This window comes from Cervus canadensis, chromosome 24, assembly GCF_019320065.1.
Source record: "Cervus canadensis isolate Bull #8, Minnesota chromosome 24, ASM1932006v1, whole genome shotgun sequence".
Lineage (NCBI taxonomy): Eukaryota > Metazoa > Chordata > Mammalia > Artiodactyla > Cervidae > Cervus > Cervus canadensis.
In genome coordinates, this window is record NC_057409.1 from 38,396,173 (window position 1) to 38,422,164 (window position 25,992).

Sequence of the window (25,992 nt, forward strand, 5' to 3'; positions counted from 1 at the left end):
AACAGAAAAAAGAAATGACCTAGATGTCCCCATACTAAGCTGTTAACTATTTTAATTCAAATTTTGTCTCGTATGTACACATACCTCTTTTACCATTATATGAGAACTGTTTATTTGCTTGGGGTTCAGTCACTAAATGGTTCTAACATATCTAAACATCTAACATTACATATCTAACCATCTTATCCTCTGCCACCTCTTCTCCTTTGGCCTTCAGTCTTTCCAGGCATCAGGATCTTTTCCTGTGAGTTGACTCTTGGAATCAGGTGCCAAAGTATTGGAGCTTCAGCATCAATCCTTCCAATGACTATTCAGAGTTAATTTCCTTCAGGATTGACTGGTTTGATTTCCTTGCTTGTCTGTATCCTTTATTGAACCATGAACTTCCTAAAGGCAATGTTATGTTTTGCTGGACTTGTATCCCTAGTAATTGGCATATAATAGGCCCTCAGTAATGTTTCTTGAATGAAGGAATGAATGAATGGTTAGAGTTTCTCCAGCACTGGTCACAGGAGAGGTACCCTGCTCAGCTGATTAAAGCATCTGATCTACTTAGCAGTTCATAATTGGAAACAGTGTAAGGTGGAGCTATTGTCTGTGCCCATGAATTAGTCTTATGACTTTAATTGGACTTTCCCAATAGTTTTCCAACAGAGAGGAGAAAGCACTGATCAGTTACATCTATTTGTGTTCCGTTTACTAGTTATAGTGCCCTGCATAAGTTAGATATGGTAGATTGGAAGGACTGATGCTGAAGCTGAAGCTCCAGTACTTTGGCCACCTAATTCCAAGAGCTGACTCATTCATTGATAAAGACCCTGATGCTGGGAAAAATTGAGGGCAAGTGGAGAAGAGGGTAACAGAGGATGAGACGGTTGGATGGCATCACTGACTCAATGGGCATGAGTTTGAAGAAAGTCAGGGAGATAGTGATGGACAGAGAAGCCTGGCATGCTGCAGTTTATGAGGTCACAAAAAGTCAGACTTGGCTTAGCAACTGAAAAACAATGTAAATTAATATTTTGCTTCTTAAAATTAATCTTCAACAATAACAACAACAAAACTCTCTATTTCTACTTTCTCCTCTAGCTACTGTCCCCGGCCCCCCTTTTTTTTGCCTCTTTACAATGAATATCCCTGAAAGAGTTCTGCATTTACCATCCCCATTCCTTTCTCACATTTTCTGTTAAATCCACTCCAACTAACTCTTGCCCCCAGAATTCCACCAAAACTGCTCTCCATGTTACTTAATCCAATGGCCTGTTCTCAGTCTTTTCATTTGACTTATCAACAACGTTTGACACAGTTGATCACAACCTCCCATGTAGCTTCACTTGTTACACTTGTTTCTTCAGTGTTACAGGGCACTTTACCCTCCTGATATTCATAATCCACTGCTAGTCATTGTTCTCAATCTCTTTTGCTCACTGACCTCTTACTGTTGGAGTGTCCCGGGTCTCTGACTTTGCACCTCTTCTGTTTCATGCTCTTTCCCTCAGTACCTCATTCAGTCTTACGGCATCAGATATTATAAATATGCTCACAACTCCCTAGGCTCAGATTAGGCCTTGTATATCCTAGGATATTTAATAGACCTCTGAAAAGTGAGAGTCGCTCAGTCATGTCTGACTCTTTGCAACCCCATGGGCTGTCTATACAGTCCATGGAATTCTCCAGGCCAGAATGCTGGAATAGGTAGCCTATCCTCTCTCCAGTGGATCTTCCTGACCCAGGAATCAAACTGGGATCTCCTGCATTGCAGGTAGATTCTTTACCAGCTGAGCTACCAGGGAAGCCTTGGATGTTTAATAGACCTCTCCATTTTATTATATCTAAAACTAAACTCCTGATCTCTCCTCTGCTCAAAAACCTCCTATACTTACAACTTTCTCTGTCTCAGTCCATGGCAACTCCATCATTTCCACTGCTGAGGCCAACTCAGCAACTCTTTTACACCCCACATCCAATCTGTCATCAAATCCTACTGCTGTCTCTTGAAAATATGTGACTAATTCTCCCATCTCCACTGATACCACCTTGGTCCAAGCTGCTGTTACCTCCATTAGCCTTCATTCTCTTCTCAGCCCAGCAGCCAGGGTGATCCTTTTAAGCTATGATTCTGTTCAAAGCTATCTAGTAGCTCCCACGTTGCTCAGAAAAGGCTGTGATTCTTACAGTTAGGCCTACAAGACCCCATTTCCTTTCTGATCCACTTCCTGCTCTTTTCCCACTACCTTTCACTGCTCAGGCCCATTGACCACCTTGCTATTACTCAGCAGTTTGGACACACTCTCCTCAGGGACTCAAATTTGCTGTTCTTTCTGGTCAGGATGCTCCTTTGAGACGTTTCCATGTCCTTCTCACCTCCTCAGGTCTTTGCTTAAACATCCCCATTTCCGTGAGGCCTTCCCTTATTACCCTGATGAAAATTGTTCACCCCACACCCCACCTCCCTCTTTGCTCTTTTGCTCTCTCTGTCTCCTTTTGATACTTTATTATTCTCCATGGCACCTGTCACTTTCTGGCATGACATATACTTAGCTCATTTAATACGTTTGCAGGGACTTTTGTCTCTTTTTTTGATTGCTATATTCTTAACATTTAGAACAGTATTTTATACGTAGCTGGCACTCAAATGTTTGATGAGTGGATGCAGTTGAAATTCTGGACTTAATCTCCTGGCATTGGTTTGCATAAACAGGTCTCCCTTAGCTTGATAATCTCTAAATGCATCTATAAATATTGTTTCTGTATTACAGCCTGAATCATAGGAATCCACCAAAGTACTGCCTTCTTGTGGGACCTGATTTCAGCATGGTCACACTCCCTGCCATCTCTGTCTTAGTTCTATATAACCTGAAAGAGATGAAGACCTCTTTGAAGCTTTCTGATCTTCCCACGTTCAGAGTCAGAACTGAAGAACTGATCAGCAAGATTCTGGTTGCTTCTTATTTCTATTTTGAGGACCAGTTGGTAAGCTAGTAGTCCTGCTGCATTCTTGTCTTCCTTGTGACTGAAAGCAATGCCATGTAAACAAAATCAACTGACCTCTTATCCTCCTGGAAATTACAAAAGGCCAGTGGTTGGCAAATAAAACTGGTAGCAGCAATAAGTGAAGATAAGTTCTTACTTTGTGCCGGGCACTGTTTTAAACACTTTTGACTTATTAACTAACCTAATCCTCATAATAACTTAATGAGGAAAATTGTAACATTAGGAGCATTTTGTACATAAGTAAGCTGAAGCATGAAGGGATGAAGAAAATAGCGTCTCCAAGGTCTTAGAGCTAGCAAGTGGCAAGAGTGAGAATGTGAACCCAAGCTGGCAACCTGATTCCAGAGCCGCTGTTCTCCCCTGCCTGGTTGTAGGATGAGAAGTAGGGGAGGGAATTTACTTTGAGAAGAAAGCAAAGTAATTATTATTCCATGAGTGTGAGTCTATCATTCCGATAGCATCATAGTAATACAAGCACTTTCCTCTCGTATCGGTCCTGTCACCATTTCATACATGACACAAGAATTAGGCTAAAAAACTTCCAAAATACCTTGTCAGCCTTCCTAGGTGAAGGAGTAGGCTCCCTGGCACCCTCTGCCTAACCGTCCCCTTTCATCTTTGCTTTGCTCATTCCTGCTGTGTAGCTGAGCTCTGAAGGGTATGTCATGAACTCTGAGCATGGTGCTTAACCCCCTACCTCAGACTTGCACCCTAGTCTGATTTCACTACCTGAATTCCATGTTTTGGTTCCCATTAAATCACCTATCACACTTACTTGCCATTTTTTGTTTAACTGTCTGGTTCCTTGCTAGACTGTAACCTCTGTGAGGGCAGTGATTGCATCTGCCTTATTCACAGGTATATACTTTATACCTAGCATGGTGTTTGGCACATTGAAGGAGTTCAGTAAAAAAAATAATGAGTAAAAGTGGTATTTCTATAGAATATCTGCAATGATACCCATGCATTAAGGTGAATTTTCTTATGGCTAGACTAGTCCATCTTTTTCTTTATTTCTTTTTTTAAGTCCATTGTTTTAGAAATAGGAAAGAAAATTTTCTTTTAGTCTGCCTTCCAGCTGTTGGGTTCTTATGTTATCATTGCTTTGCCATAATGATAGTTTTCAATTCGTGCCAATTTCTGCTTTAGATTCAACTAACATCCAACTGCAATGTGATGGATGGCTCCCTGAAGTCTTTCATATATGTCTGTTAATTTAAATTGATATAACTTTTTTGGATTTCAGCTTCAGCTGTACAACCAAGACACCTGATTGACTTGCAGAAGATCAGACTGTAAGTTTGAGAATTGGGGTTTGAATTTAGAAATTCCAATTCTAAATTTAGCTTTCTTTTTTTCATATGTGACCTTTCTGTTCTCATCTTTGATTCTTGTCTGTTAGTCTGTGGTTAGCACCCATATTACTGAGTGTCAAGCATATTTCATAATCTTGTAAGCACCTCCTTCAAAAAAATTTTTTCCCCACTCATTTGTTCTGTTTTCCACTTTTATTCATTTTCTTCCCATTTCTACTCTGCCAGATTCTCTTCCAAACAGTGACACTCATGTTTCATGAAAAATTTCTGAAGGCTGTTCTAATCTCATGTATAGATTAAAGGCTTCAATGATATTTGGTTATTTCTATTATTATTCCTATCTGTTATTTTTATCTATTTGAAAAAAGATTTGAGAAGAATCCCAGGGATTGGAAACAGTATGCATACTATTTGGGCTCCTGATCAAACAAGGTGATTGAACACATACTCTTTGCTTTGCTCATTTCTGACACTCCACACTAAAGGAGTAAGAAAAGTGTAAACTTTTACGACAGACAGAATAGTAGTCCCTTCATAAATACTCCTGTCTTAATTCCTGGGACCTGTGATTGTCTTATTTGAAAAAAAAAAGGACTTTGCAGATGTGATTAAGTTAAGAATTTTGAGATATGGTGATTATCTTAGATTGTTTGAGTGGGCCCAGTGTAACCCCTGAGGGCTTCCAGGGTGGATCAGATGATAAAGAATCCTCCTGCAATGCAGGAGACCTGAGTTCAACCCCTGGGTCAGGAAGATCCCCTAGAGAAGGAAATGGCTGCCCACTCCAGTATTTTTGCCTGAAGAATTCCATGGACAGAGGAGCCTGGCGGGCTATAGTCCATGGGGTCGCAAAGAGTTGGACACGACTGAGTGACCAACACTTTCTCTTTCAATGTAATCACAAAGCTTTTTATAAGGGAAAGAAGGAGGCAGGAGAGTTAGAGAGAGAGAATGGAAGAGGCTCAGCAGCTGGCTTTGAGCATAGACGATGAGGTCACTAGCCAACAAATGCAGACACCCTGTAGGAACTTGAAATGGCAAAGAAACAGATTCTCCCTCACAGTTTCCTAACGGGATGCCACCTGCCAACACCTTGATTTTAGCCATCTGAGACTGATTACGGACTTCCGACCTCCAGCATTTTAAGATAATAAACCTGTGTTGTTTGAAGACATTTAGTTTGTGATAATTTGTCACAGCAGCAATAGGATACTTCTACAACCCCTCAAGGACAAAAGGAACAGAAAAGCTGACAACAGCAGTTGAGAGAATTCAGCACATACTTAGAAGATAGGATGGATGGAGGAAGGGTAACTGACTTAGAGGTGGAGAAGCTGATACCTAAGCCTGCAGAAGGGGTATTGATGAGAAGGAAGCAAATTTGCCCGACAGGAACCCAGAGTTCGGGGATTAGTGGCCATGTCTTCTTTATGCCATTTGTAGAGCCTGGGAAAAGAGAATAAAAAGAGGCCTATGGAACATTTGTCCAAATATTTTAAAGTTATAAACCCAGCTAACAAACTGCTAACTAAAGTATATTCAATCCTTCTTTCTTGAGAAATGAGGAGAAAGGATCTCCATTTGGGAGTACTCCAGAGAATTTAAGGGAATTGTCCATCCTGAAAGAGAGAAACCAACAAACTATCCAACCAACTTACCAACCTACCAGAAAGTCTGACATCTAAAAATGTCAGAATGAGAATTTAAATGAGTGGTAGAGAGTTTTGAATTGGCAATATATGCTTAGGAAACTAAGTAAGTGAAAAGAACAATACAGTTATTAACTCCAGGGAAAACAAAAAAGTTTGGTAGGAGAGGAAAAGTAATCATAGTTATTACATGACTCAAATCTAACTGGAATACAAGGTCCCAGTAATGTAAAAAAGTTGGCTTAAAGCTCAATATTCAGAAAACTAAGATCATGGCATCTGGTCCCATCACTTCATGGGAAGTAGATGGGGAGACAGTGGAAACAGTGTCAGACTTTATTTTTGGGGGCTCCAAAATCACTGCAGATGGTGATTGCAGCCATGAAATTAAAAGACGCTTATTCCTTGGAAGGAAAGTTATGACCCAACCTACATAGCATATTAAAAAGCAGAGACATTACTTTGCGAACAAAGGTCCATCTAGTCAAGGCTATGGTTTTTCCAGTGGTCATCTATGGATGTGAGTTGGACTGTGGAGAAAGCTGAGTGCTGAAAAATTGATGCTTTTGAACTGTAGTGTTGGAGAAGACTCTTGAGAGTCCCTTGGACTGCAAGAAGATCCAACCAGTCCATTCTAAAGGAGATCAGTCCTGGGTGTTTATTGGAAGGACTGATGCTGAAGCTGAAACTCCAGTACTTTGGCCACCTCATGTGAAGAGTTGACTCATTGGAAAAGACCCTGATGCTGGGAGGGATTGGGGGCAGGAGGAGAAGGGGACGACAGAGGATGAGATGGCTGGATGGTGTCACCAACTCGATGGACATGAGTTTGAGTAAATTCCATGAGTTGGTGATGGACAGGGAGGCCTGGCATGCTGCGATTCATGGGGTCACAAAGAGTTGGACACAGCTGAGGGACTGAACTGAACTGAACTGAATAATGTAAATACTCATGATTAATCTAATTAAAGTTATGATATATAGTGAAAGCAGCATGTATGTTGTGGCTGTGCAGAGAAGGAGGAGAATAAATCCTCATTTCCATAATGAAAATAAATAATGCCTGAAACAGAAATATCATGTTACCACAATTAAATACGTGTGTAGAGATATGGAGGTCAATACCAAAGAACTAGCTAAAAAAAAAAAAAAAACAGAGTGGCTGTCCCTGGGGAACAGTAAATATTCAGTGAGAAAGTTGTTGACTCTGCAAACTTTGAGCATGTTTAACTTTGATGAAACTAAAATTTTTATTTTAAAAAAAGATGATTTTAAGAGAATATTGAAGATTCTGTCCTAGATTTGAAAAACATGAGCATTAAGATTGAAAGAGATACTGAAATGTCTTGAAAAAGGCCCATAACAAAGCACATGACCACGAAATTTTAGAACAGCCATTAAAAGCCTCTGGGAGCAGGTGAAGATACACACAAAGGACTAGAAAAAACAACAGTGGTCTTCTCAACAGCATCATTGGAAACTAGAAGACAATGTCTCAATGCTTTCTGATTCTGAGAGAAAAATTATTTCAAATTCAGTATTCTATTATTTTCAGACATATTAGGTCTTTGCCTGTTATAGACACTTTCTCAGGAAGCTACTGGAAGATAAATTGCCAAATTTAGAGCATAAAGCCAACAAAGGAGATCTAGGAAATACAGATATATTCATCAACTCAGGCTATGATGCAGTCACAAACAATACCAAACTCTCTGGTTTACAATGTAGGGTTATTTCTTTTCACCCAGTGTGTCCATTGTGTAGTTCTGCTCCTTTTCATCATCATAATTGGACTCAGGCTGGTGGAGCATCCTTTACCTGTGAAATTGCCAGACTTGTGGCAGAGGGAAAAGAGATGATAGAACTCTCTGTTAAGTTTCCACCTTGGAATGTCACATGTCATTGGCCAAATCAAGTCACACGGTCACTTCTGAGTTTAACAAGGCAGAGATGGAAAATCCTCCCATCGGATGGGACATCACATCTCGTAACCAAGCCTGACATCAATGGGGTGAGTGTAATCAACCCCAAGGCAGGAGCCACAAATATTTTGAACAGTATTATAGTTTTTCTCAAAGGGTACCCCTGCGCAGAAGAGAGGCAGAGGGAATACCCAGGTCAGCAGCTGTGAAAAGAAGAGAGCCCCAGGAGGAAAGTCAGGCTGGGGGAAGGGAGGCTGGCAATGACCGCTCCCCTGACAGGTGTGATTGTTAGTCAGCTGCCACTTTGGGCAGGTGCTGAAGGGGGGAGGTGGGGTAGGAGACTGCCGCTTTCTCATCAACTTTTTTGGTATAAAGTGGATTTTAAAGAAATATGTAAAACAATTATTTTCTATATATTTAAATTATTTTTAAAATGGATAGAAATTTATCTTTGATGCGTTTGTGTGTGCTTCTGTGATGTATATGTGTCCCATGTTTGTGGATATGTGTGTGGTTAGGACAATTCTTTTCAGACTGTAGTTCAGAATAGTTTGTTATCCATTTGCCACAAGGTAAGTACAGAAGCTGAGAGTAAGCTTTTATAAACTTTAATAGCAATTTGACAGAGTTATTTTATGCCCGTTGAAATCACTAATACAAAATTTGGGGGCTTATATTTTGTATATTTTTAAAAATTTACTTTTCTAGTAACTCATTTCTACTGTAATTTATAAAAGCTTGCAGTAGATGGAAATTTTAAAATTTGGTCCTTTACCACAGAATGTTTTAGAAGCTCTGATTTAGACTAAAGAATGAATATATTTGAGAATTATTGTGCTAGAACAATCAGCAAATGACCAATCAGCAAATCAGCCGTATTTTCTGATCATCCTTCTTCCTCCGCAATTACGCATATGAGAATTTTATACAGAAAGAACAGAAGTACCTTCCATAGTGAGGTTGTTTACGGTATTTTCCTCTTCCTCCATTTTACTCTCTCAATAAAGCACCTGGAAAGAGCCCAGAGAAAACAGCGATATTTTCCAAGAAGCTGTGGGAAAACAGCATTAGTAACCCTGGGAAGGTGGAAACATTTGACTTTCTAAGGATAAGAGCTTTCTTTTTTGCAGTCCTGTCCAAATACTGCATTTTTGGCTACACTACTCTCTTACTAGTGTTAGCAGTCAAATATCTACGGCATTCACTTCAGTTCAATTCAATCGCTCAGTCGTGTCCGACTCTGTGACCCCATGGACCTCAGCACTCCAGGCCTCGCTGTCCATCACCAACTCCCGGAGTCCACTCAAACTTATGTCCATTGGATCGGTGATGCCATCCAACCATCTCATCCTCTGTCATCCCCTTCTCCTCCTGCCCTCAATCTTTCCCAGCATCAGGGTCTTTTCAAATGAGTCAGCTCTTCACATCAGGTGGCCAAAGTATTGGAATTTCAGCTTCAACATCAGTCCAAAAAGATAGGTTTCTCTTACCTTTTTAACTGTCTTACTGGATTCTTAACTCCTTTCCCTTTAGGTTTTATGCCTTTGCTCCCTAATGCTTATTCAAAGAAAGCAAAGCATCCACACAAAATGTCTTCTGGGGCTTAAAAACTGATGCTTTACTGTGCTGAAGTGAAATATAATTTATCATAGGATGTACTTCAGAAGTATCAGAGCACATTTCTTCTCTAGAAGAGTTAACATTTCTTTCAATATATGAATAAAAAGGGTGAAGTGGTCATTAATTGCATCAGTCTTCATGCTGATGTTCACATGCATCTTGATAAAACTTTTCTGATCTCTGTGTTAGTTGTGGTTTAGTCAAGTATGTAGTCTTGGTGACACTGGAAAGCAACACAGCTGACTCACGCCCTCACAGGAATTGTTGCTACCTAAACCCAGGTACAGGGTACAGAGGCTTAATCCACACCCTAGGAGGCATCCCGTCTCTGTAGAGTGGAATGCTACTGGAGGTGAGCTTAATGGTAGCAGTTACTGTATCTCCTGAAAGTATCTGTATCAAGGTATCTGGTTGTGTGTTCAGATATTTCAGATGAGTGGTTCTCAGGTTTTCTCTTTTTCACACATAGACTGTTTCCATCAGTAACATCAAAAGATGGAGTGGGGAAGAGACGCTATTTTCAAAAGTTCCTCCCACCTAGGCTTTTACCCCTTTCCTCTACAAGGAATTTAGATGAAGTTACTTGCTTGAGTTTGTAAGAATGATGGGGAAGGAGAGAATACATCTTTTCGTCTGTACACATCCCAAGGCTGCAGATGAGAATAAGAACCCTTAAAAATTTTCAGTGTCATGATTGCCAGTGTTGCTTCTGTGTAGACAGCTTTTAGCAAGGAATCTAGTCCTGTCAGCTAAAATCTTATATTTTAGTATTTGACACACTTTTTTTTTTCCCCTAAGGGACCTGTCAAAAATGACAGTGATTTGGTATAGGTTTCTGTATATTGCATTAACAACAGTGTTGCTTCTTCTAGGAAATATCTTCTTGCTAGCTGAACTTAGAGGACATTCTTGCCCATCCCTCCCCTGCACAAGCAGATTTTATACCATTAGGGCCTTGTAGTTGCAGATCAGGAAAAAAACTTCATTTCCTCTTAATCCATTGGTTTGAGCAGATATTGTCACAGTTCTGAGATGCTGTTAAAAAAAGAGGTCCCTTAGTGCACATGTCTCAAACTATGAATGAGGGTTACAAACATCAGTAAAATGGGATTGAATTTACTAGAATTTGGTGTGTTTATAACCCTGGTTTTTATTCTAGGTTCACAGAGTCTCCCTAACCAGATTGATCCTTTTCCAAGGATTGTCCTTTTTTTCCCCCACCCCCTAACCCCAGTACAAGTACCTTGTGTAGGTTCATGTAATTAATCTGTAAATGTTACTGTTTAATATATTATTGACTAATACTCTGTAAATGTCAATTAACATCTATTCTACAGTACATTGCTAAATAGTTTTTGTAACTGTGGTTTTTGAGCCCAGCCAGTATCATGCTTTTGTAATTGTGTGTCAGAGTTTCTTTTTTTTTTTTTTCTGGGAAGTTTGGAACTGAATCATTTTCAGGACTTCCATAGAACCTAGTCTGTCATCTTTAGTCCAATATTAAACAAACAGTGTATGCTCTTGTGGCCTACGTGATACAAGGTATGAAAGAACTATAATCAAAACAGCCCCTGAGTGGCTCACTGCAGCCCAGGAATGTTTACCGGAATGACCCGTAATCCAGCGTGAAGCTGAAGGAGTTGAGAAAACACCCACTTTTTCTTTCCATTAGGGCCTGCCCTAAGCTGTCTCTGCGCTGTCAGAGCTTGCTGCACGCAGACGCAAAGCACCTGGCATGTGAGAGGGAGTAGATTACCCGTTCCTGCGCTGTCTCACCCATTAGACTGTAAGTGCCTCAAGGCAGGGGCAACGTGTTACTCATCCCTTGAGCCCTGCACCTCCTTCTGTGCTTTTCTCTTTTTAAAAATTTATTTGTTTATTTGGCTGTGTTAGGTCCCAGTTGTGGCACATGGGATCTTTAGTTGTCGCACTTGAGATCCAATTCCCTGACCAGGGAACTTCCCTCATAGCTCAGTTCCTAAAGAACCCGCCTGCAACGCAGGAGACCCTGTTTCAATTCCTGGATTGGGAAGATCCGCTGAAGAAGGGATCGGCTACCCACTCCAGTGTTCTTGGGCTTCCCTTGTGGCTCAGCTGGTAAAGAATCTACCCACAGTACGGGAGACCTGGGTTCGATTCCTGGGTTGGGAAGATCCCCTGGAGGAGGGAAAGGCTACCCACTCAAGTATTCTGGCCTGGAGAATTCCATGGACTGTATGTCCATGGGGTCACAAGAGATGGACATGACTGAGTGACTTTCACTTTGGAACTCCCTGCATTGGGACTATGGAGTCCCAACCACTGGACCACCAGGGAAGTCCCCCATGCCTATTTTTTTATTTGAAAAAGGGAACCAAACAAAACCCCAAACCCACACAAAAGACTGGAATTAGAAGTCTATGTGTAGCAGAGGGAGCAGCTGGACTTGGGATAATAAATGCAGCAGGCATCTAAGACTCATGCTAAAGATTTCCTTCTTAAAATTCTTAAAGGTGAGAAATTATAGGAGGCTGATGATTTTATTCCAAGGGGAAAAAGTAGCAAAGCACAAAGATTGTATGGGACATACAAAAGGCACATAAGTTTTCTTCACTATTTGGGCATTCTCTTAAAAGGAGGGAAATTGGTTACTACTTCATAGGATGGTTGTGAGATTCCATGTATATATAAATTCCATGTATAGCACTTAGCACTGTCCCTGGCTCATTGTGGCTAGTAAGTATTAGTTATTTTTAATCATTATTATCTCGTATCCAATTTAAAAATATTTTTTGTGTCACTAAGAAAAGCATTGCCCATTAAACTATTAAATGGTGATTTCTTACCACTGAAGTTATTTTCTATTTTTTGAAAATTTAGTCCCATCTAGTGGATTTTTAAAATCATATTTTATTCTCAAGTCATGTATAAAGAGGTAAATGTAGATAAATCATTTGAGGTATTTTTAGGTTTTTTTCATGTTCAGAGTCTAATTCTTCACAATCATTTTTAGATTCAAAGACATTGATTTCTGTGTTTTTCCTCACAATGTTGTCTCTGATATCAAGTGTTGGGAATTTGAAATGGAGCACTTCTAAAATGTGCTGCCCAGCTGAATCCCAGATTTTCTTTCAGACGGCTGACACCCACTCTCCTTGTATTTATTCCATCTTACCAGAAAGTGTCAACAGAACATTTTCAGACAACAACTAAATTCATGTTCTTTCATGAATTCCTGCTCTTCACATCCTAACCTGCCTCTTCCATGATCTTCCCATATTGGTTCATGATACCTCCATCGAAGCAGTTGCTCAGGACAAAATCCCTAGAGACGTCTTTGGCTCTCCTGTTTGTTATCGGGGCTTCCCTGGCGGTCAGAGGGTAAAGAATCTGTCTGCAGTGCAGGAGACCCAGGTTCAATCCCTGGGTTGGGAAGATCCCCTGGAGAAGGAAATGGCAACCCACTCCAGTATTCTTGAGTGGAGAATTCCATGGACAGAGGAGCCTGGCAGGCTACAGTCTGTGGAGCAGCAAAGAGTCAGACATGACTGAGCGACTAACACAAGGATTACACCCCATGTCCTTCCCCCGTGATGCTAAATCCAAAATCTGGCCCACTTTATGCTACTTCTCTTGCCTGAGGCAGCCTCCTCTCTCATAATTACCTCCTAACAGGTTTTTCTGCTTCTGTCTTGGCCCCGCTACAATTTTATTCTCCACATAATGACCTGAGTGAATCTTGCAGAAGTAAGATCATGTCTCTCCACTGCTCAAAACCCATCAACAGTTCCCCATTTCACACAGAATAAAAGCCAGTGTTTGTAATGGCCCACAAGCTGCCATCACTGATGTTCCCTGCTTTACCTCTCTCTTCCCCTCCTATTCCCTTCTGAGGCATTTTACTCCAGACTCACTGGCCTCCAAGCTTCTTCTCAAACTCACCAAGCATATTCCTGTGTGAGGCTGTTTGCTCTTGTTCTTTCCACTATCCGGAAGCCTCTTCTTCTGGGATCTGCAAAGACTTGAAGGAAGTGAGTTAATTCCCTCACGTCCTTCAAATCTTTGCTCAAATCCCGTTCTCACAGAAGAAGATATATATATATCTTATATATAGTTCAAGTACTATAACTTGAACCTTTTTCTGTACCCTAGTCCATTCCAGCCCTCTTAACCCACTCCGTGTTTTCTTTTTCCATATGTTTTTGTTGGTCAGTTGCTAAGTCATGTCCAGCTCTTTTGCAATCCCATGGACTACAGTCCGCCAGGCTCCTCTGTCCCTGGGATTTCCCAGGCAAAAATACTAGAGTGGGTTGCCATTTTCTTCTGCAGGGGATCTTCCTAGACCAGGGATTGAACCCACATCTGCATTGGCAGGTAGATTCTTTTACCACAGAGCCACCAGGGAAACCCTTTACTTTTCTATAGCACTTATCATTATAACATACTATAAAATTTACTTATTATAGTTTGTTTATTGTATATTTTTCCTCACAAGGTTAGGCATCTTTGATTTGTTCACTGATGTTTCCCAGATGACCAGAATGGTACCTCATCTTCATTCATTAATTACTTGTTAAAATATACTGAATTGTGGTAAATACCATGACTGAGGTCTGTACAAGGTGCCATGGCTCACACTGAGCAGGCTAAAACTTTGTGAGGGACCAAATGCCTCAGCTGAACTTTTAAGAAGCTAAATACAGTGAGGCAGCTAAAGGAATCACAAGAAGCAGTGAAGTTACATGCACAAAGTGCTCCCTTGGGTATTGTTTCAGGTGGATATTTAGATTGGAGTCTACCTGTTGATTACAGTTCCAGGTATGAAAGTCAAGAAGCCCCAGAGGTAATACACTTTGCAAAAAAAAAAAAAAGCTTATTTTTGTCTTAGTGTACCATGTTATAGTGAGCATGTATAACATTTCATGGTCAGACTGGCATGGGCCAGGAATTTCTGCTTGATCAGCCAAGGTGCCAAACCTTTGTTTTGATCAGTGGAGTAATCAATAATGAAAATGTTAAGGTTGTACCAGCCAAAATAACAGTGAAGGAAGTTTACACTGAATATCTTCAGAAAAGAATGCAACGACACAGGAAGTTTTCGCCTTTGAGGTGTCCTTTCAGTATAGACTGGGGATTGTCCTCAGAGATAGAGCCTTCCTGATTTTAGTAGCTGGGATAAGATACAAATTCATTCTTAAACAGCCTTGTAACTTCTGATACATGACTTATGTGTTCTTAAAAATTTATGCCACCTGGTGGCTTCATATTTAAATAATTATTCTTGATAATTAGATGTCAAGCTCAGTTGTTTCTAGCTATTGAAGGAGTGTATGTGCTGTCACCATGTAAAATACATTTTAGAATTGTGCACACTTTATTAATAAAATGTTTGCTCGTGCCCTTAATTTCAGTAGGTAGATACAAAGCTCTTTCTGCCTTCCTCATTGTGCCTCTCTTCATAGAATTGCCTAAGCTCAGTCTGTGACTGGCAGACAGTAATCAATACATATTATTTAAATGAATCAAATACATTTTGGTGCAGAAGAGACGTATATTCTAAGTCTCAAAGACTTGGGGAAACTGAACTTAAGGTACTCTTTTATCTGTAAAATAGGGCTCATCATGGTTCCCATCTCAGTTTTCATGAGAATTAATATATGTCTTTTTTAAAAAGTAGACTTCATTTTTTTAGAACAGTTTTAGATTTACAGGAATGAGCAGACAGTACAGAGAATATATACCTACATCCCCTTCCCTTCTCTCATCCCATGCCCAGTTTCCCTACTGTTAATATCTTGTATTAGTGTGGTACATTTGTTACAATTACTAAGCCAATATTGACATATTATTAATAGCTAAAGTCTTTAATTTATTCAGATTTCCTTCGTCTCTACCTAATGCCCTTTTCTGTTCCCATAATTCTATCCAGAATACTAGGTTACATTTTCTAGCCATGTCTGCTTAAGTTCCCTGTGACGGTTTCACAGACTTTCCTGTTTTTGATGATTTTGACAGGTTTAAGGAATAGTGAAGAGGTATATTACAGTATGTGCCTCTTTTGGAACTTGTTATGGTATAATGCAGGAGACCCCGGTTTGCTTCCTAAGTCAGGAAGATCTGCTGGAGAAGGCATAGGCTACCCACCCCAGTATTCTTGGGCTGCCCTGGTGGGAAAGAATCTGCCTGCAATGTGTTAGACCTGGGTCCAATCCCTGGGTTGGGAAGATTCCCTGGAGAAGAGAATGGCTACCCACTCCAGTATTCTGACCTGGAGAATTCCATGGACAGAGGAGCCTCGGAGGCTACAGTCCATGGGGTCAGAAAGAGCCAGACACGACTGAGTGGCTTTCACACAAGATGTATAAAAGTGTTAGTTACTATTATTGCTTCATGTTTGTATTACAATGTGGAACAGATAATATGTTGTAGGGAGACAGTTTTACTGGATGTAAAAAGATTTATTTAAGGCTTGATCATTTTATCAGTGCTTAAAGATCTCAGGAAAAGTGTTCCTTTCCTACATCTCTCCTTTCATCTGTCCATTTGATTCAGTAAATATTCTCCAAGTCCTTGTTTGAAGGGTAAAAGTGTTGGATGCTGGGGATTTAATGATGAATAAAACTGCCCCCATGAGCTTCCAGTCAAATAGGGAGACAGTTAATAGGCAAATGAAAATAGAAACAACCTAAAGAATAGCTTGTGACAAGTGAAGAAAATAAAATATTCTTATATTAAAGAATATTTCAGCTGGCGAAGGGAAGGGGTACTACTTAGAATGATATATTAGTTAGGATTTAATTGTGAGGGGCAGAAAACTTTAAAAACAGAACTGAAAATAGGAATTCCTCATATTCAGGAAGTCAGGGAATGTGGCATCTCCATAATATCAGGGGCCTGGGCTCCTTCTATCTTATTGCTCTGCTGTACATGGATTCCTTTCCCAGGATCATCTCATGATCAAAGACAGCTTCCAGGGCTCCACCCATCATATCTGAATTCCAGCCAGCATGAAGGTGAATGAGAGAAGAGAACACCCCTTTTCCCATTTCTGCTTACTTTTTGTTTGTCAGAACTTAGCCGTAGCCTTACCTAGCCACCTAACCTGGTTTTTATCCAGGTGGCCAGGTATACCAGTTAAACATCAGAAGTGTTATTGCTATAGAACAGTGGTTCTCACACTTCAGCATGCATCAGACTCACCTGCAAGGCTTATTGAAATATAGATTTCTGGGCCCCATTCTCAGAGTTTCTGTCTCAATAGAAGGTCAAGAATCTGCATTTCTAACAAGTTCTCATGTGCTGCTGATACTGCTCCTCCAGGACCACACTTTGAGGGCTGCTGCCATAGAAGGGAAGCAGGGGTATGGGGGAAGTGGTCTCTGATTTGGAGCATAATTTGAACTTCGATCATTTACATTTTTATATTTAGACAGATGATGCTTTCTGAGGTTAAGTATTTCATCTTTGATGTACCAAATCTGGGTAGCTGTACACAATTTAGTCATTTTGTGTAAGGTCAGTAGTTTGGTTATCTACTGCTAGGTAACAAAGTACCCCAAAACACAGTGGCTTAAAGCAGTAATTTGCTTATGATTCTAGACCTGCGATCTGAGCGGACTCAGTGGAAAAGATATGCATCTGCTCTACGTGTGTGGGCTGGTCATGGCTCGGCTGGAGATGCAGCACGGTCCCACTCACATGTCTGGGCACCTTGGGGCTCCTTCCTCTAGGAGACTTGTCTAGCAGGACAGCCTGGGCTTCCTTACATGGAGGCTTGGGGCTCCACAAGGGTGCCTGGAACTCACACCTGCCCAGTTCTGTGAGTCAAGAAAGTCACAAAGGCAACCCAGGTTCAAGGGGAGAGGAAATGGACTCCACTCACTGATGGAAGTATTCTTGCCTGGAGAATTCCATGGACAGAGGAGCCTGGTGGGCTACAGTCCATGGGGTCCCAAAGAGTCGGACACGACTGAGTGACTAATGCTTTCACTCTAGCTGATGGAAGGAGTAGCAGAGTCACACTGAAAAAGCATGCAATTGAGGGGGGTTATTGTGTCTGTCCCTGGCAGTAGTCTACTGTAGTGAGAACTGAGAGTGTCAATATTATAGTAGGAATCCCTAACAGTTGTAAATATGGACATAGACTTGTCAATTGTGTTTTATCCCTACCAGGACTAGAGTATCATATGGGTAAAACACTTCCAAAAGTGCACTAGTAGAAAAGAAATACAACAAGATTAAATAGGATTTTAGAAAGTTTTTTTTTGTTGTTGTTATTGAAGACACTTTCCCATATCTTTACTGATAACAAAGTTCACATACGAGGAAGAGAAGACAAGTTGGAAATAACATCATAAATATTTTTCTGGTCTGCTTTAGATTTTAATTGAAAGTAGTGATCTCAACTTTTGAAAATCAGTATTTAAAAAATAATGTTCTCATTCCCATAAAACAGGATCTCATGCCCTAAAAAAGGTCAAGTTTATAACATATTTTTAATGTGGTACCATTTAGGATGTGGGTAAGAGACATTCCTCCCTGCATGAAATATCTACAAGTTCCTGAAATTTTACAAGGAGTGATTCATTATTTGTCCCAAGCATTGTTCATTTTCACTGGATTATTACATAGCAGATACTTCTTGGAAGGGGAGGATAGGAAGCTGGTAGAACTGTCCTATGAATAATTTAGAGGAACACTCTTCTCAGAGAATTCTGAGTCTGGCTGCCTTTGGAGGAAAGGGTTGTCAAAGGCAGGAGCCAGGTGAGATGAGGAAAGGCTGAGGTGGCATGCACTGGGCTTATGTGATGTGAAAACAGCTAATACCATACCTGCTCTTTATTTTGGAGAGAACGTTTTTCTTCCTCTGATATGATATTCATGCACTATTTGTGCTTTTTTCCTAAACGCTTCTCCACCAAGAATATTTCTTTACCCTTAAAATAGCTCCTGCCACCTGCTGTGAGATCCTTGTCTTATAATAACTTTTAGCTGTTGTGCTTTTCCTTTGGAATGAAGTTATCTCTTTCAGCCCTTCCTTTCCACTCTGTTTTCCCAGGTGGGAGAGATGTCCCTGGCAGTCTGCTGGACCTCTGAAGCTGCCGGTCCACTGTGGGGAAAGTCCAGCTGGGGCAGACACAACGCTGTCTGTTCACCAGGTGCAGAATCCACCAATGGGCAGAGCTGCCTGCAGCCTGCATTTTCCTTGTGTGAACAGCAAGCTTATTTACTCCTTTGATTTTCTTAAGGGTACGCAGTCTTTCCTTTTACTGTATTCTTTTACCCAGTGAAAACCAAATCCAACCCAGAAGCCCTGAGGAGTTACAGTCTAGGGAGCTGCTTCTTGTTTGAGGAGCTAGTATAGTGCGGGCCTGGGATTTTATTATTCCCACAGAAAGCAAGAGCCTGTTCTGTGGTTAGGGTGAAAAGCTCTGTGACTAAAGGATTCTTTCTTCCTTCCTTTCTTTTTTTGGGTTACATTTCTCCCACTAGCTTCCAGGTCCTTTCGCGACACTTCTTCCAGCTGAAGTGATCTATCACGTAGAGAGTGAAGGAGAAGTGGGCGCTGTCTGGTTTCTCTCCCCCCTAGACAGCGGGACTTCTACTCTTGCAATCAGGACACGCCAACAGCCTGTCACTTAGGAGGTGGGAGCTGAGGAAAGGAGACTCGGAAGTATTGCATCTCTGGAGAAGTCCCCAGATACAGGGCGGTGAGCCAGTGCGTGCAGTCTGCCTCCTGGTGTTCCCTCTCTTGGAAGCCAAGACTTAGTTTTGCAGCCAAACTAGAGATGGGGTTCCTTCTGTGGTAGTCCTGGGAATCTACTCAATATGGATTTTACAGTTAGTTACAGCTTGACGTAAATTGGAACTAGAGCAGACCAGGCATTGTGCCTCTTTTAAACCTCTGCAAAGGTTTCTCCCCCACCCCACCCCAGCTGGTTGGCAGGATCCAAGGGGATACCCACAGGCTGTTGAAGGTTTCTCAGTGTTGGAGTATCCAATTTTGCACTCCAAAGTCACTATTTTCTCCCCAACCACTTCATAGAGACATGTACTTTTTTGGGGAAAATATGTGGCAGTTTGACAAGTCCAATTAGTAGCATAGTGTCATGACAGTAGCTAAAGAACCATGTGATAAAAGCATCTCTAGTTTCGACACCTGAAAAACAGGTGAGCCACGGGCAACAACTGAATTGGAGGAAAGTGCTAATTTGCTAACAAGATAGACCAGCAAGTTGTCAACTGTCAAGAACAAAAGCATAATCTCTGGTATTCTCTTGGAGAAATCTCTGCTGATGAGTCCTCCATCTTCCGGCGTCTGTGCATGGGCGCCATCCAAAGCCTAGAACTGCCCCAGTTTCTGAGGGGCCGTAGCAGTGTACTATAAAAGCATAGCCAGGAGAAGAGAAACCATGCTGAGTGTCTGAATCTGCTAAATACAATGCAGGTAACTGTTGGTATAGGAGATGGAAGAGCGGAGAAGCCAAGCAATGGGTGGCGGGATGACTCAGAGGCTAGCAACAGCAGGAAGTCGCTGATTCTTCTGAACTGGAACTCAGCAGGGAGGAAGTGCTTCTTTATCAAAGTAGAGGAGGCACAAGGGTCATCTGGTGGAAACCACTGTGGGACTATTTGGTAGGAGCTGGAACCACAGAGAAGATGCCAGGGGCAGTGCCTTACACAGAGAGGGAGGGTCAGTCTGCTGGAATCCAGAGCAGCAGAGGGTGAGGACTGGCCAGGCAGGGAGCCCCATGCGGATGTGGGTGTGTGTAGAAGGGAGTTCATGATCCAGTCTTGCTGCTCATGGACCTTGTGTATTCAGTGCCAGAGATGACTCCGGGCTGCCGTGAAATCTACCAGTAGCATCACCTCCTGTCATCAGATAGTCTGGTAGAGGGAGTCTCAAGGTTAAGATCTACTGTATAGTTCTTGCTAGGACTGTGGGTTATTTGAATGTATATGCATTTATTCAAGACTCGTTGAACTATAATCTTTTAAGTTACACCTCAATAATATATAAATATCCAAAAAGAGTATTAGGCTCTGAAGTCACACTGTCTGTATTTACTACTAATTAGCTCTTTTGCACTGATCTGTGTCTTTTCCCCACTCCCCTACCCATTCTGTCTCCTCCAGATTCACATGTTGTAGCCCGAAAGCCCAATGTGACTATATTTAGAGATAAGGGCCTCTAAGAAGGTAATTAAGGTTAAATGAAGTCATAGGGTGGGTCCCTTACCCATCAGGACTGGTGTCTTCATAAGAAGAGGAGGATAAATCAGAGATCTCTCTCTCTACATGTGTACCAAATTAAAGGCCATGTGAGGACACAGCAGAAGGCAACCATCTGCGAACCAGGAAAAGAGACTTCACTAGAAACCAACCTTGCCAGCACCTTGATCTTGGACTTTGAAATTCCAGAAGGCTGAGAAAACAAATTTCTGTTCTTTACATCACCTGATCTGTGGTATTCTATTACAATAGCCCAAGCTGACCAATATACTAGCATGTGACTGAGCAAACCAGTATCTCCTATCAACGTTAATTTCTTCTTTTCAAAAATGGAGATGGTTAAAAAGTTCTCCTTCACAAGAAATTTGGAAGAATTAAGTGCACTGTGAGTTTAAAGCACTTAGTATGTAGTAAGTATGCATATGTAGCTCTTACTCCTCATATCCCTGGATTTCTGCTTCAGTATCCCCGCCTGGAATCCCAGGTCTTGGCTCTCATCAATTGCTGCCTCGCAGCCTCACACTGGTTCTTGCTGGTCCCCACCGTGTTCTGTTCCTGGTGCCTCCTGCCTCTGCTCTGGATCTGCCGGCATCAGTCCTGCTGGTCCTGATTTTCTTTCCCCTGTCAGTGCTCCAGTTGCCGGCACCATTTCAACCCTGAGAGTGTCGTGTCCCTGTTATTTTCTGTGTTGGTCCATCTATCAGCTGGCTTGTGTGGCTGAGCCAGTGTATCCCTTTCCCACGACCCCATCCCCTCTGGACCTGGCTGCATCCTGTCAGCCCACTTGCTTAGATTAGCATACCTCTCATTTCTTTAGTGCTCCAGGCTGTTGACACTGACTCTGGAAGCTTTGGCTGCTCTAGGTTTTTCTGTCTAGGCAGCAAATGAGCTTGCTTTAAAGCTGTATTTGCATGGCAGGCACAATTTTATGTTTGTTTGTTTTTAACTTAGATTGTGGGCTTATTGGGTTGGGTTTTAGAAGTAATGGAAATTATATGTTTGGGAGGGTAGGGGGCCATAGTCACAGGCCGATTGGATACGAGTTCCTGGCATCAGTTCCTTACTCAGCACTTATTTCTGCTTTTATTCGGGTCTTGGGATTTGTGGTTGTCTGCCTGAGGTTTGTTGGGTGGTTTGTAAGCAGTGATTCTCAGGTTTGTGATGACTCATGTGTATTAGTTTTCAATTGCCACACATCTCAAACTAAGCAGCCTCAAAACAACACACACATTATCGCAGGATTTCTGCAGTTTTTAGTCTTTTAAAAAAAGTACAAAAGCGATAAAGTTGGTTATAACAAGTTTGAACATTAAAAGTTCATAAAGTGAAAATTATACATATGACCTTCTTGCGTGCTAAGTTGCTTCAGTTATGTCTGACTCTTTGTAACCCTGTGGACTGTAGCCCTCCAGGCTCCTCTGTGATTAAGTACTAGAGTGGATTGCCCTGCTCTCCTTCAGGGGATCTTCCCAACCCAGGGATCGAAACTGCATCTCCTTTGTTTCCTGCATTGACAGGTGGGTTCTTTACCACTAGCACCACCTGGGAAGCCTATGTCCTTCTTACTTCCCTCTATTCCAGTTCTCAGAAACAACTGCTGGTAGCCATTCAGTACATCCATTCATGTTTTTCCATGCTTCAATGAACATACGCTCACACACACATGCCCACTTTTTTTTTTTGTAGAACAAGAATAAACTCAGACTTAAATGACGGAGGACTTTTGTTTGCAAGTGATAGAAACTCTACACTAACTATCTTAGGCAAAAAGAATTCACTGGCAGAAGAATGTAAACCACAGGACTCATTCCCTCTGTCTTTGTCTCCGCCTGCATTCTCCACAAGGCAGAACTCTGGTTACCAACACCCCCAGGCTTCCCACATGAGCGTTGATCCTTCTGCCTTCAGCTCTAAGTGAGACACTCCCAAGAAGTACTTTGGCTGCAAACAACACAAAACCCAACTGTCAACAACTTAATACAGGATTCTTCTTTTCATGGAACAAGATGTCTAGAGTTAGATGGTTCTGTAGCAGATTGGTGCCACGGTTCTGGATCAGTTTCTTGCATTCTCTTAGTCTTCCCCTCATGGTTGTAAGTGGGTGCAGCAGCTCATCATATTCTCTCCTTTGACAATGTTTTTTTTTTTTTAAACCTGGCTTCTCTCAAAACCAAAGCCCAAGACAAAGGCTGTGTGCAATGACTTGCAGTGATGATTGAAGGGAGCAGAGTAAGGACTGGAGGAGTGAAGCCGGGAATGAGGGGCAACTAATATCAGGATGCATTACTGAGTGGGACAGGCCTGTGGGTGCTGCTTAGTGCTAGAGTCCGCTGGCACCTCCAAGGGGCCTTCTGAAATAGATCTCAGCACTGTCCCCTGGGGAACCAAAGAGAGGAGCATTTTTCTATCAGTGGAGAAACTAAATATTATGACAATGAGCATATTTTCCAGTCAATGTACGTACATGTGGTATACACAGCTCACATCTCATAGTATTTTGCTATACAGATGAGTCACCTTTTGCGTTTTCTCCTATTAATTCACGTTTAAGTTGCATCTCTGGTTTTGTATCCATTTGCCATGAGCATTCAAAGGGATACGGCTTTTCTTTTTTCATTCCCAGGAAATTCCCGTTTCATGGTTTTGACACATTGAAAAATATAACAATATTCCATCTTGCCAAAACACAACTATTTCACACTAACCTATTCAGAGCAAAAATAGGGAAGAGGTAAAAACAGCTCCTAAGAAGCCAGATAGACGTCAAACAGCCCTGAAATCCAGTGCACACAGGTGGTGCCCTGTGCAGCGTCACTCTAGTTTTGTCTTAAATTTCACACATTTTACTTGTAAGAGAGGGTTTTACTGGGAGCCTGCCTAACCTCCTTTTACTTATAATTCTAACCAGCTTGGTATCCTAGTTACTATTTCCACAGCAAATAAAAAAGGAAAGAAAGCTGCTAAGGAAGCCACACTGACAAACTTAAAATCAAAAAGTGACCACTGACAAGCAACAGAGGTGGCAAAAAACCCAAACAGCGATGATGAAAAAAAACTTTAAAAAAATGTCATAAACGTGCAAAAGAATATTGGTGTTTTATCTACTCTATGGAACAGTAAATGGACTGAGGTTCACAGCCAAAAAGGATAGTTAAAATTGCATTCAGAGTGCTCTTTACAAGGCAAGGCAATGAATAATTTATTTTATGCCGTTATATTCTTTCATGCAGTATTGACTCAGTATGATTATTTCTTATGTGTAATATATTTTAGAGAGATTTCCCAATAAGTAGGCTTAAAACGATGAAAAGAGTTGATTCTAAAAGCTCTGGGGAATTTCACTCTCCAAACAGCCATTTTCCATGGAGCTTCAGCCAAGAAATTTCCTGCAACATGCCGATTGGGTAGCCAGAGGGAGTGATGTCTCTGCCTCTCTGCACAAGGGGGCGATATTGACCAGCCTTTGCTTCTAATTCAGGCCAGCAGTGCTCGTCTCCAGAGTACACTTGCACAGTCACCATCCATCCTGGCGCTGTGATGGATTAAGCTGGGAGGGAAACGCTAAGGCTTTTATCCATCCTCCTAGAACTTTCCTGGAAATGTTAGAGGTGAGCTGGAATGGAAGCGGTAAGAAAAAAAATCCTTTTCCAGGAAGAAAGGCATTTAGGAACTTTTTCTACAAAAGTATAATAACTAGCAAACATGTTGTTCATTTTTTATTTAATTTGTCTAATTAATAAACAGTAATATCCCAGCTGTGGCATCAGCTAACCAAGCTATTACTCTGTGTATATGTGTGTGTGTGCGCTCTTGAGTAAACTAATAGTATTAAGCTGTTTTTTTTTTTTTGCTTTGTTCCAGATGCTTATAGTCTAATGCACTAATTCTTATCTATTTGTAATTTTATTACTGTTGTAAATGTTACTACTCCGTTTTAAAAATTCACTGTCATTTCTTCCTCTGTTCTTGTTTTTTTGTTTTTTTTTCTTTTTAGTCTTATGTACTGTGGTAAACAGAATAATGCCTTCTGAAAGATGCTCATGTTTTAATCCACAGAACCTATGAATATATCATGTTGCATGGAAAGGGGAATTAAGTTTGTAGATAGAATTAAAGTTGCTCACCAGCTGACTTTAAAATAAGGAGATTATCCTGGATTATCTGGTGGGCCAAATGTGATCACAGGAATCCTTAAGTGGGCGAGGCAGAGGCAAAAACGTTAGAAAAAGAGAATTGGCATTGTGAGAAAGACCTGCTGTTGATGGCTTTGCAAATGGAAGGGAGCCACAAGTTAAGGAATGTGGCAGCCTCTGGAATCTGGAAAAGGCCAGAGAATACGTTCTCTCCTGAAGCCTCCAGAAATGGATGCAGCCGTGCCAACACTGAACTTCTGACTACTAGGACTCTAAGATGTTAAATTTGTGTTGTTTTAGGTCACCAAGTCTGTGGTGATTTTCTCCAGCAGCAACGTGAAACTAATACACATGCTCATAAATTACATTTAAGACATTTTATGAAGATTTCACTGAATGCTCAAGATTTTACATAGAGACAAGATGCAAAAGTAATGTGAATGTCACAGCTTCTCACAAGCCATTGACGTTTTAGAAGATGAACTAGGGTTTTATTTCTGTTATGCAGATCTTTAGCTGTCATGTGATGCTCATAGTTGCATGTGTGTATGCTAGGTCACTTCAGTCGTGTCCGACTCTGTGTGATCCTGTGGACCACAGCCTGCGATGCTCCTCTCTCCATGAGATTCTCCAGGCAAAAATACTGAAGTAGGTTGCCATGGCCTTCTCCAGGGGATCTTCTGAACCCAGGGATTGAACCCTCATCTGTAACATCTCCTACATTGGCAGGCAGGTTCTTGCAAGCCCCTCTAATCATTTACATGCTCTGTGCCAGGCATTGTGTTTATAAAGATAAGTGAGACACAAAGTTGAATAAGATAAAGTTACTTAATGTAACCAAGCAGAATTCTGCATCTCTACCAACCATCTAATCTATACTTCCTGCAGTCTTTCCCCAATCTCAACTCATCAAATTCCAAAACTACAGAATGGTGGGAGTAGAGGTTTTCACCAGTGGTATATGTGAGAGTCATTGCTGTGTTGGATATGAATAGGCAGGAAAAATACAACGCCTGTACCTGCCCCTGGAAATTATGACTTATAGTCTGGACAAAGTGAAGAAGAATTAAAGAGCCTCTCGAAGAGGGTGAAAGAGGAGAGTGAACAAACTGGCTTAAACCTCTACATTCAAAAAACTAAGATCACG

General features: G+C 41.3%; 1 long non-coding RNA gene across 1 annotated transcript; it reads left to right on the forward strand.

The window, feature by feature from the left end:
- Window positions 1–961: 961 nt before the first annotated feature.
- LOC122426836 lies at window positions 962–22,184 on the forward strand. Its single transcript, XR_006265241.1, has 4 exons — window positions 962–2,973; window positions 4,241–4,289; window positions 18,539–18,729; window positions 20,617–22,184. It is a non-coding gene; the product is annotated as an uncharacterized LOC122426836 (long non-coding RNA).
- The last annotated feature ends 3,808 nt before the right edge of the window (window positions 22,185–25,992 follow it).